Raw genomic sequence first — 12123 nt, 5'->3', positions numbered from 1 at the left:
GGGTCCTCTACTGAAAAGGACCACTTTCAGCCTGCACACTGTTCACAGAAAAACCCTCAACAGGACATGCGTGCAGGTTTTGAATAAAAAGACTCTGGGGGGCAGAGCACCCTGCGCATGGACAGAAAAACTGGGTGAGGCTGTTCCGTACTAGAGGGTGATCTACAAGCCTCCCCTGAAAAAAAGAACAGGGGATCTACAATGGAGAGTCCTTCATGGTGCCATTGCATCAAATGCGTTTTACCCCCATCATAAACCCTGCTGTGTCCAACCGGTGCCCTTTTTGTAACTTGAAGGAAACAACCTTTCACATTTTCAGTGATTGTGAAAGGCTTACAGTGTTCTTCACTTTTTTAACTCGTGTTTTTAATTCTTTTAACCAAACGTTTTCAACCGCTAAACTTATTTATGGGGTGGGGTACAAGAAAGCAAACAAAAGAATGTGGCAGCTTTTAAATTTTGTTGTTGGGGAAGCAAAAATGGCAATTTATATTTCCAGGAGGAACAAAATAGAAGGCCAGTCAGGTGTTGATGCGGCCTCAGTGTGGCACTGTAACCTCCGCTGCAGGCTCAGACTGGAATTTTCTTTTTACAGACTTGTGAAAGACCTAGGAAGCTTCTCGGACATCTGGTTCCATAAAAACGTTCTGTGCACTGTTTTGAACAATAAGCTATTTTTTACTGACATATTAAAAGACTAAATGATTTATCTATTTATTTATTTATCTTTTTTTTCTTTATAATATAGATAAATCCGTAATATAAAATACGTATTATAAAAAATAAGCTTGTTTTCTTCTAATTAAAGCTCAATTGGTATAATGTTTTCTTTCATTGTGTAGGTGGCCTCCTTAGCGTCAGCCAGACGACCTAGGGCCACAGGTAGACCCCCCCGCCGCCACCGCTCTCCAGTGAACAATGTATCCTACTTTTTCAGTGTCACCGGTGAGACGGCCCTGGACCAAGGAAATTCACCCCTCAGGCACGCGACCTCCTGTGAACGATGTATGTTACTTTCTGCTCCCTATGCTATGTGTTTTTAACTGAAACATGTCTAGATTATCTGGTGCAGCTGGTTGGATCACCCCCAACCAGATTTTCCTTGAGTTCAGGTGATGCAGCAACCCCCTGCTGTTCACCAGCTGCAACGGTAAATTTCACTCCACCTGCATAAAGTGCACATCTGGGTACATCCAGGGTTAAATAAAGTGACTTTGTGTGTGTGTGGTTTACTTCAACTCAAAAGCACAATTAACAATGAATGACATGTTTTATCAATGGTCAGTTGAAATGACAAAAAATTTAAAAATGTAGTTCAAATGTAAACTTTAAACAATAATAAAGCAAAATTGTGTGATAGAGAGGAGCCATGATGGTATTAACTGATATAAATCAGTGTCAAGAACACTTCTTAATGATATAAAACATGAAATAATTTCACATTGAAAGGTTATAGTCAAGCATGTAGTGTCCTACTACTACTATTACTACTACTAATAATAATGATCATTGTGTGGAAGATTCCTTTATTTAATTATCTTCAAATCTTCAGATGCGTGTTTGAGCAAACATGTTGTTAAATATATTTACATTTTAAAGTGATAGTTCAGCTTTTTTGGAGTGGGGTTGTATGAGGTACAAATGGCCATCAAGTATAATATCTGCAGTAGAAAGGTCCCCCACCCCCCGTTCTCACTGAGAAACACCGGTACATCATGCTGGATGAAGACACAGGCCATGAATGAGGGACAATTAATCAGTGCGTTTTTGCTGCCTACAAGAAATCTCAAAACAATACACCAGTTTAAGAGTACAATATAAAGTAAACATTTCAAATGCATCAGCTGATCAGAAAAAAAGGTTTTTAATCTGGAAATAACCAACTCACCTGCAACTCACTCAACACTCCTCCACACAGGCAGGCACCACGACGCAGTGTATCAATCCACCTCTTCCACACACAGCTGATCCAAACAGCTGAACAGTGATACAGGTCGTAGTGGAGCCTGCTTGTGTGGAGGAGTGTTGAGTGAGTTGCAGGTGAGTTGGTTAGCTCCTGATTAAAAAAAACAACAACTTTTTTTCCCAGTGCATTTGTATCATACTCTTTAACTGGTGTATTGTTTTGAGACTTCTCGTAGGCAAAAATGTGCTGATTAATTTTCCCCCATTCACAACAGTGTACTGCCTGTATCACGGTGCAATGCGATGCGCCGGTGTTTCTCTGGGGGGGTAGACCTTTCTACTGCAGTTATTTTACATAATGGCCATTTGTATGTCATACAACCCCACTTCAAAAATAGCTGAACTATCCCTTTAAGGTCTGGTCAAATGTTACAGAAAGCCTTATTTCACTTTTGAGTTAGTTTAATTACATTAAATATACAACCAGCACTACAATAATAATAAATAGTAATAATGCTAATCTATGTAAGACATAGTAATGTAAATGGTAACAATCATTTTATATCATAATTTCAGGTTACAGCCAGGACAGAGCATCAACGTGTTGAAACTGTAACGGCCAGTCATAGTCAGAATGACAGGAGATACAAAAGATTCTCCAGAAATCACCAGTGCACCTGCATGTCCCTGACTTTCCTTGCTTACCAGAATGAGGGCAGTCAGTTCAAGAACTGCCCTCGACATGGCACAAGTAATGGCACAAGGTGATGCACTCTATCTTGGAATTAAACAGATGCTAATTCTGGAAAAAAATATCCAAAATAACCACCTGACATTAGAGGAAATGCCAAAACAAGTGCTGACAGACACAAATATGTACAGTGTCCACATGTCTTTAGCCAGACTCGGCCCCCTTAAAGCCCAAGCACCCAGCCCAGGAAGTGAGCAGTGGGTGCAGTCCCTTGCCACACAGCTAGAGTGTCTGTCAGCAGAAGTCAGCCAGGCTTTGATCATGATAACTCCCGAGTGCATTGCAGTTTTCCGTGACAAATCAGGGAGGTATGGAGTCTTTGATTCACACACAAGAAATGCAGCAGGCTTACCAAACCACAATGGAACTGCAATCATAATGACCTTCTCTGAGCTCTGAGTTGCCCCCAAAACAGCAAGCGTCTCCAAGCTGAGTAAAGAGCGACGACAAAAAAACAGGCGGAATGTAAGCGCCAGCAAAGACCAACATGCACCATTGCCTTATGAACAGAAGAGGAAAAGAAGCACTATGCCAGCTGTCCAGAATTCAAATTCAGGCTGCAAAAACTACATATGCACAAGAAAGTCATCATCAACAACGACTTTTGTCCTTTAAACACTATTATTCAGATCCTAAAGTGCAAACTAAAAAAAAGGAAACAATCAAAGGAAAATACAGGACAGATCCAGCTTTCCGAAACAGACAAAAGAAAAATATAACTGACAGGTACATTTCAGATCCAGCTTTTCGAAACAGACAGAAGAAAAATGTAACTGACAGGTACATTTCAGATCCAGCTTTCTGAAACAGACAGAAGAAAAATGTAACTGACAGGTACATTTCAAATCCAGCTTTCCGAAACAGACAGAAGAAAAATGTAACTGACAGGTACATTTCAGATCCAGCTTTTTGAAACAGACAGAAGAAAAATATAACTTACAGGTACCTGACCGATCCTGCTTTCCGAAGCAGACAGAAAATGTACATGAAAACACATTATGCATCCAACCAGAGCTACAGGCAAAAGAAAATGCTAAATCTGAACTTAAAATATCATAATGACACAGAGTTTAGACTATGTTGCATTCAACGCGCAAGCCGGAAAAGAATAACCAAACTGTCCACAAATGCTGCCTTTTGCATTCATCACAAGTTACAAAGAGCACTTAGAATTAGAAGAAAGTACAGACACATTGTTACCCACCACCAGGAAACTCCCCAGCCCCTGATGGATCCTGTGATGGAAGCAGCCATAGCATCCTTCCGTGAAACCATAAGACACAGACCCACATACGTTTGCACAGTCTGTAACAGAATAATGTTTCCCAATCAGGTCAAGCTATGCAAGAGAGGCAAATATAGCAAACAGGCTAAAATGGCAGCAGTCTGCTTGACAGGAAGCTACATTCATTTCTATGATGACTGCTCTTCCCCCTGCTCTGTTCCACAAGAGAGATTTCAGGAATGGATCTGCCACACCTGTGACAACCACCTGAGCAGAGGCAGAATGCCACCCAATGCAGTAGTTAACGATCTGGAGTTAGCACCCATCCCCCCAGAATTGGCTATAATGTGCTTGAAAGGCAGCTCATTGCTAAAATCCTACCTTTTGCTAAAATAATTGCTCTGCCAAAAGGACAGCAGAGGGCTGTACGGAGCTGTTGTGTGTGTTCCATCAGAGATGGAAACAGTCGTGAACAGTCTCCCAAGGCCCAACACTGAAGCACAGCTACTGCAAGTAAAACTAAAAAGACACATTAAATACAAAGCACCAGCACTTCTACACCGTCAACATGAAGAATGTGCTAGCTGGCCTGGCTAAATTCAAAGAGCTACATTCTGAGTACAAAAATGTGTCTATTGATGACAGTGCCACTTATGAGAGTCTACAAGATGATGAGTCAGCTGACGAAGAGGACTCACGGCACAACACTGCAGTTGCTGTGCAGCCAGAGCAGCACAGCACCCCAGAGCAACACAGCACCCCAGAGGAAAATATGGAGACTGACAAAGACCTAGAGGATGTGTTCAACATCCAAAATGAGCAAGACCAGTCCAGTGCAGCAGCACAGACAGAGTAGAGCGAAAAGGGAGCAGACAAAGAAAAGGAGGAGCTGAGACCTGGTCTGGCTCTGGACACCTGCATGCAGCCCCCGGACATTGCACAGGAAATCCTTTCGTATGGTGATGGAATTTTCAGTATTGCACCCGCCCAAGGCAACAAATCAGTAGGTTTCTTCACCATACCAAAATTAGAAGCCATGGCCTTTCCTGTTCAGTTTCCAACCGGACAGAACACTTTAGATGGTGCACAGCAGGAAACATTCAAAATCATGCAAAAAAGGTAATGTTTCCTGCAGATTTGGCTTCCCTAAACTGCCCATGGAAGAAACAATTATCACCAGGCCACCCAGTGTAGACAGCAAATCAGATGAAAACCTAGATCTAGCTGCACAATTGAAGGCGCAGAAGGGACGTCTATCAAAGATACAAAGGGAAGCCAAGTCAAAGCTTCAGCCACTAAGAGACTTGCTCATGCAACCAGACACCTCGTTCAGCAGCTTCTCAGACATGCCCCGCCAATGCAAGATGACAGAGCAAGAGTACCTGCACAACCTCATTGCTCTGACAAGCAGCTATGTAGTGATGCTGAAGCGTGATCCAAATGATTGTTGGATCAACAACTACAATCCGGACCTGCTACGAGCCTGGAACGCCAACATGGACATCCAGTACATTGTCGATGATGACATGCATAATGTACATGATGTCCTATGTTTCCAAGCCAGAGCACGAGATGACCAAATTCCTCAACTCGGTCATCAAAAAAGTCAAAAAAATCCAAAGTCAATGAGCGCAATGAGAAGCAGATCATGCAGGGGTACGCAAAACACAGAGAGGTCAGCGCTCAAGAAGCTGCAGCTCACACTTGCAGCTTACGCCTGAAGAAGTGCTCTTGTTCCATTGTGTTCCTTCAGACTGATGAGGACAGTCTGAAAATGAGTCACCCGATCAACAGACTCAAAAACATGGAACCAGGTTTGGAGAAGGTGTGGATGTCAGGAGTGCCTGAAAAGTACTTAGACCAACCTGTCAGGCGACCATTCGAAGGTATGTGTCTGGCTGAGTTTGCATCAGAGTACAGGGTAGTGTATGGCCAGCAAGCTGAAAGCAAAAGTGCCATTCGTCTCCAAAATGAGAAAGGGTTCGTTCAGAAGAGAACTGTAGGCAAACCAGCCATTATCAGATTTGCTCGCTTCTCAGAAAAGAAAACACCAGAGAAGTTCTGCAGGAGACTGCTAAAGCTTTATCTCCCACACAGATCTGATGATGAGCTGACTGATGAACAATACCCCACTTACGAAGAGTTTTCTAAGTGTGCCAAAAGGGGTGATAGCGACGTCAGTTGTATTGTAGATGCCAACAAGAAACAATATGAAGGAGGAGGCAAAAACATCGATGCAGCACTCCAACAGTTTCAGCAGTGTGGTGCAGTTCTTAATGCTTGGAACACCTTTGCACCCAAGATAGAACTGGACTGCTTGGGGTGTCTTGCCGAGTGCGAACCCTTGGAGACAGAGCATGAAGAGAATGAAGACATCCCCGACTATGAAATCAACAGCGATAGGAGGGGCTTCATGCCGATAGTAGATGCACCAGAGTTGAGTCCAGACTACATGAGAAAGATGCATCAGAGTCTGAACGAGACACAGGCATCGATATTCTACAGTGTGTGTCAGTGGTGCTCTAAACGTGTCTGGGGCCACGATCCAGACCCATTTTATTATTTTGCGACGGGAGGAGCTGGCTGTGGCAAATCCCACATCATCAAGTGCATTCATCAGGAGGCAACAAGGATTTTGCGTGAGCATTCTGACTGCATTCATTGGCACAGCAGCCTTCAACATCTCAGGCAAAATGTTGCACTCCATCCTGAAGCTCCCAAGGACCTTGAAGCCACCATATCAGGGCCTTGGAAATGCACTAGACAAAGTCAGAACAGCACTGTCCAATGTCGAGATTCTCATCATCAACAAGATATTGATGGTTTCCAAAGAGCTGTTTGCCTATGCCCACTGGCGATTTCAGCAGATTAAAGGAAACAGGAAACCATTTGGAGGAATGTCTGTCCTTGCTGTAGGCGACTTTTACCAACTGCCATCCCTCGGCAGAGCCAAGCCACTGTGTGTGTATGAGGAGAATGAGATCGATCTCTGGAAGGATTACTTCACAATGGTCAATCTGTCAGAGATCATGAGACAGAAAGACGATCAAGCTTTTGCTGAACTCCTGAACCGCCTTCGAGTGAAGCTAAAGGGAGATCGTCTGAGCGATGAAGACAGGCAGTTGCTCACACAGGCAGTGGCTAATGGCAAAGATTGTCCAGCAGACAGGCTACACATCTACGCCACAAACAAAGAAATTGACAATCACAATGTCAGTACTGTAGCCACCCTCCACAAGAATGTTGTTGAGATTGCAGCCGAAGATTACAGAAAAGGCCCTAGAATAGGCTGCATGATGATCTTACCTGACAACTTCAAAGGAAGCAAAAGAGACTTGCCTGACAACATAATGGCTGCTCAAGGAGTACACGTTATGTTGACAAGGAATCTCGATGTGGAGGATGGGATTGTTAATGGGACATTTGGAACAATCAAACACATTGTGATCAGTGAACGTGACCCGAAAGCCACGAGACTGATTGGGCTGTGGCTGGACAATCCTACAGCAGGACAGAGGTTCCGTAAAAAGATCCTGGGTCCCTCAGACAACTTGTTTACAACCCGCCAAATTTCAGCTTGGGAAAATTTTTGCCAAACATGAAAAGCCTCTTGGACTCACTGGAATTACTTAATCACGAGCCCATCGTTGTTTGTGGGGACTTTAATGAGGATCTCTTGTCAAAAGGAAAGAAAAGCATAAGAGATTTGTTTCAGTCCAGATGTTACACTCAGTTGATCAAGGACTCCACAACTGAAAAGAACACCCTGACTGATCACATTTACATTTCATGTCTTCAGTCAGGTGTTCTAGAAATGTATTACAGTTATCACAGTCTAGTTTATTGTACTTTGACTGGCTAATAGCCTCTCCAGCCAACACATTCTAACAAAAATGTGCTAATTATGTCTTGAATGAAATGTTAAATCATGACATTTTTGTTTCACATAATTGTTTTATTTGTTCTATTTATGCTATTTATTTATTTATTTATTGATCACAAATTGTGCTGTGCTTGCAAATTGGGTGCATTTTAACATAATTTATCTGATGGTATTTATTTATCACTCACATATCATGCTGTGATTGCACATGCGGTGCATTTTAACTTTATTTATTTCATGTTATTTATCTATCACGAGTTATGCTGTGATTACACATTTTGTGCATTTTAACTTTATTTATTTGATGTTATTTTTTTATCTATCTATCAATCACATATCATGCTGTGATGCATTTTAACTTTATTTAATGTTATTATTTCCAGTCAATGTCTGGCTTTTATTTCACTATACCTACTGGCTCTGGGTACAAAAAATGGCTGTCTCTGGGTGCGTAACAATGCTGTCATCATTCTGGGTGCTTTTCATTTCATCAATTTGTACAGTCTATCTCTGGGTGCGTATGTGTTGAACTTGTTTTTTTATTTAACTTATCACAATCATTAATCTAAATGAATTACCGAACGTGTCATTGTTCTGGGGATGTTTTTATATCTAATCACTTGTATATATCTGGGTGCATTTTGTTTCATGGCTTGTGTAATTGTTTTCACATACATGTTGTGTCTAAGCATCGAGCAGGCTCCATGGGTACATGCTGTCTTCATTTTAATTGTAAAAAGTGTGTCAACCAAATTTAAGTTACTCTAGAGACTAATCGTGGTGTTATGTGTTGGCTGGAAATCATCAGGTCATATCATGCTGATCATTCTAATCAAGTTCAAGTCTGTATATATTAATGTATCTATTTATATCTATTTATTCAACTATTTATGTAACTATTTATTCAACCATTTATGTAACTACTTATTCATCTATTTAAATATGCATGTATTTATTTATTTTTTATTTATACAGGGTCAGCAAAATCTGAGACATTGAGATGATGAGAAGGACAGTGCCAGTCTATTCAAATGTAAGACAGGGAGCTCAAGACAGGAAGCTGCAGCTTCAGCAGCTTTCCTCACAGTTAGAAGATGCAGACTGAAAAGGGAGAGCAGTGGAGGAGGGCCGAGGACCAGGTAAAGGGAAACACAAGATTAACTTTGATGCTTTTTTTTTTTTCCCAAGTGGATGACATCAGTTCCCACTGTGAAGATGCAGACCAAGCTGCTGGTGCCAACCTCCTCCATTACAAAGTAAGTCTCTCTCTTTCTCTCTCTCTTAAAATGATTGAAATGCTAAGTAACTTAACTTAATGCGGTTTGTCTATCAAGGAACGATGACCACAGACCGAGAAGAAAGACCTCCAGAGGACCGCAGCTGAGGACAGTGCTACCCGACAGACAAGTAAATAGTGTTTACCACTGCGTGACAAAACCACTGTAATAATGTCCAATGTAATTTTGTCTGTTGTAATAACTTAGTTTTTGTCTTTATGAATACTCAGGTATTTAATACCCTGTACTATTGCCACACCTCCTCCTGCCACGTATGCCTGCATGTCTGAGGGGAAGCCATAAAAATGAAGCTGCAGATGCCAAAGATGACAGCTGATCCAAAAAGAAGACTTCCAGGGGATCTCTCACCACTAACAACAACTCAACAACAACAACAAGGGAGGGATATTTCATTATTATGTTTTTACTGCATTTTTTTGTACAGTTTGTGATCAAATGTTTACACAATGCTTTGAAACCTGTAACTTATTAATACCTTTGCCTTTTATGTTTGTGTAAGAGTAACAAAAGATCCAGGAAGAAGATTGCAAGAGGACCACAGCAGATTTCCAGAGGACTCCACAGAGGATAAAACATCCCAACAGATGATGAGTGAGCACTTTCCAGTGTCTTTTACTGACTGTAGTGTGATGAAATGCTCAAGCAAGATTTGATTTAACTGTAACTTGTGCTTTATTAATCTAGAGAGGATGACAACAGATCCAGGAAGAAGACCTCCAGAGGACCAAAGCTAAAGACAGCAACCCAACAGACGACAAGTACGAGACATTTACCCGTGTATTGTCATTGATTTCATGACAATGGTCATTGTACGTTGTGTCTGTGTATCTCTGTGAATAAATGCTTAAACACTTTATAACTGCTACTGAATAATGTGTTAAATATTTTAGGGAGAATGACAACAGATCTTGAAAAACAAGGACCAAATATCAACACAGCAAGCTAACAGAAGAAAAGTAAGACACATTTAGCCATGACTACATAACTGTACTGTATCTTGATGATAACTCATCAAAAACAGCAGGAGCTGCAGCAGTTTGTTTCTGTTGTACTACTTATGTTGTGTTTCTGTTCCATCTTTTCTCTGATGGGTCCAGTAGTCTTGTTTTTGTGGCTTTATTTCCTTTAGGGTTTAGTTGTGATGTTTTCAGAGTAGAGGATCCGACAGCCCTATGTGGGCTGGTCTGGAGCTCTTTCCTTCCTTTTGTTCAGTTTGGCTGCCCCATCAGTCCTTTTGTTGGTTGAGGTTGTTTTTTTTGGGTGGATTGGTTCATTTGTATTAATAAACATTTGTTTCTGCTGAAAAACTCCTCATTTAATTATGTTAGACCTCTTTTCTGAGCCATTTCTTTGGGGGTCATAACATCTCCCACACATTTCCGTTTGAAAGGGTATAGGTTTCTGTATAAATAAATACTTGAAAAAGGAATTTTTGTTGTAGGTGTGCTCCTTGTATGTAATGTCATAATGTTACTAGTATTAATTGTTTGAAAGCTCTAAAAAATCTCATCATAATGTACACACTCCGGCAGTAGCCCCCGTGGCCCTTTCAAAATTTCCCCAGGGGAAATTGTCTAACGAGGCTGAAGTTGGCATCCGATTCACAGCCTCAGATTGGAATTTTACGGTCCACCTTAAAAGTGTCATAACGCCTGTGGATGGCGGTATTCAGTCGTTTTCCTAATTCATGCACTGAGCATGAAACATTGTAGGACGATGAAAAGAGAATCAACCCTAGATTGTGTGGCAGGACGGCACAGCCCATCTCCACTCATGTTGTCAGGTGGATAGCTGTGTAGGCTCGCCTCTTTGCTCCCCGCCCATCGAGTGACACTGGGCTGGGAGCAATTATCCAATTTCGCCAGCGTACTGGCCAGCCAAAGCTATATATGGGGGAGGGCTGCGCCTCTCAGATGTGCGTCCTCCCACCTCATCCGGAAACCTGAGCTTGTGTGTCGGCAGTGTGGTTTGGCGTGGCGGATCCACGTGGCTGTCTTGAGACGTAGGTAGGCGTGTCTCCTCTGCTCACTTTGCCAGGTAGGCTCGGACACTATTACTGCGTCTCTGGCTCGTATTGGTGCCGTGTCTGATGCGCTTTCTGCTCTCCGGCAGAGTTGGCCTGTACTCTGGCCGGGGGTTGGGAGTGTGTGGCCTCGGAGCCGTGCGCAATAATTCGCGCACCGCGTTGGGAACCCTCAGGTAGGCTGACTCGTTTGTGTCTGGCGTGTCTCATGAGCTCTGTCGGGCTGCACGTTATGTGACTCTGCTCTGTTTGCCGTTAGCAGTTATAAAGGTGGTTGGCTGGTGGCTATCTCTTCTGTTGCCTGTGACGCTGCGCCCTCACTCACGGTATGTATGCGTGATTGTTTTCCTCCATCTAATTGCAATTCACGTATTAATTTTAGTGTGTATCACAGCAGGTGGCTCCTCCTCTGACGTGGGCCGCTGCGCTGCTGCTGCTGTTCTGTCCACCTGTTCCGTCTCGGGTTCACCTCAGCAAGCTTTTTGTTTTTCTTGTTTTGTTTTATTTTATTGTTCTCGTACATTTGTATTTATTGTTTTTCGTTGTTTTGGTTTTTTTTTGACATCGTCATTGTGTGCGTGCGCGGGCGCTTGGAGTTTCGCACACCGGGAGTAAGTCAATCTGGATGAAACTCAAGTGTTGGCTGCGCTGTATGCAGTGCTGCTCATGTGGAGGAAATGAATGCAGCAAAGGACTTAAAGCTGCTCCACGAGGACTGATCCACGTCAGCAATTTATTAAGTCTTGGTTGATTATTGTTTCTTTGTATTGTAATTAGATAATTATTTTGATTATTGGTAGATTTTGTGACCGTTGTTGTTTTCTATAGATTTTTTTGTGTTTAGTCATTTAGTTATTTTTGCATAGGTTTTGGTTTCCTATTTTGTTTGTTTATTATTTGTTTGTTATATCAATAGAGGTACAATCAACCTTGGTGGGGACCTCCTGGGCCCAGCCTAGTGTGGTGTTGGGGCAGTTTCTGGCTTGGTTTTGTTTTCTTTTCTTGCCCTTGCCTTGACTAATATCTGCCTCTTTTGTT

This window comes from Chaetodon trifascialis, chromosome 4 (assembly GCF_039877785.1).
Source record: "Chaetodon trifascialis isolate fChaTrf1 chromosome 4, fChaTrf1.hap1, whole genome shotgun sequence".
Taxonomy (NCBI): domain Eukaryota; kingdom Metazoa; phylum Chordata; class Actinopteri; order Chaetodontiformes; family Chaetodontidae; genus Chaetodon; species Chaetodon trifascialis.
The sequence above is the reverse complement of the archived record's forward strand: the minus strand, read 5'-3'. Positions refer to the sequence as shown.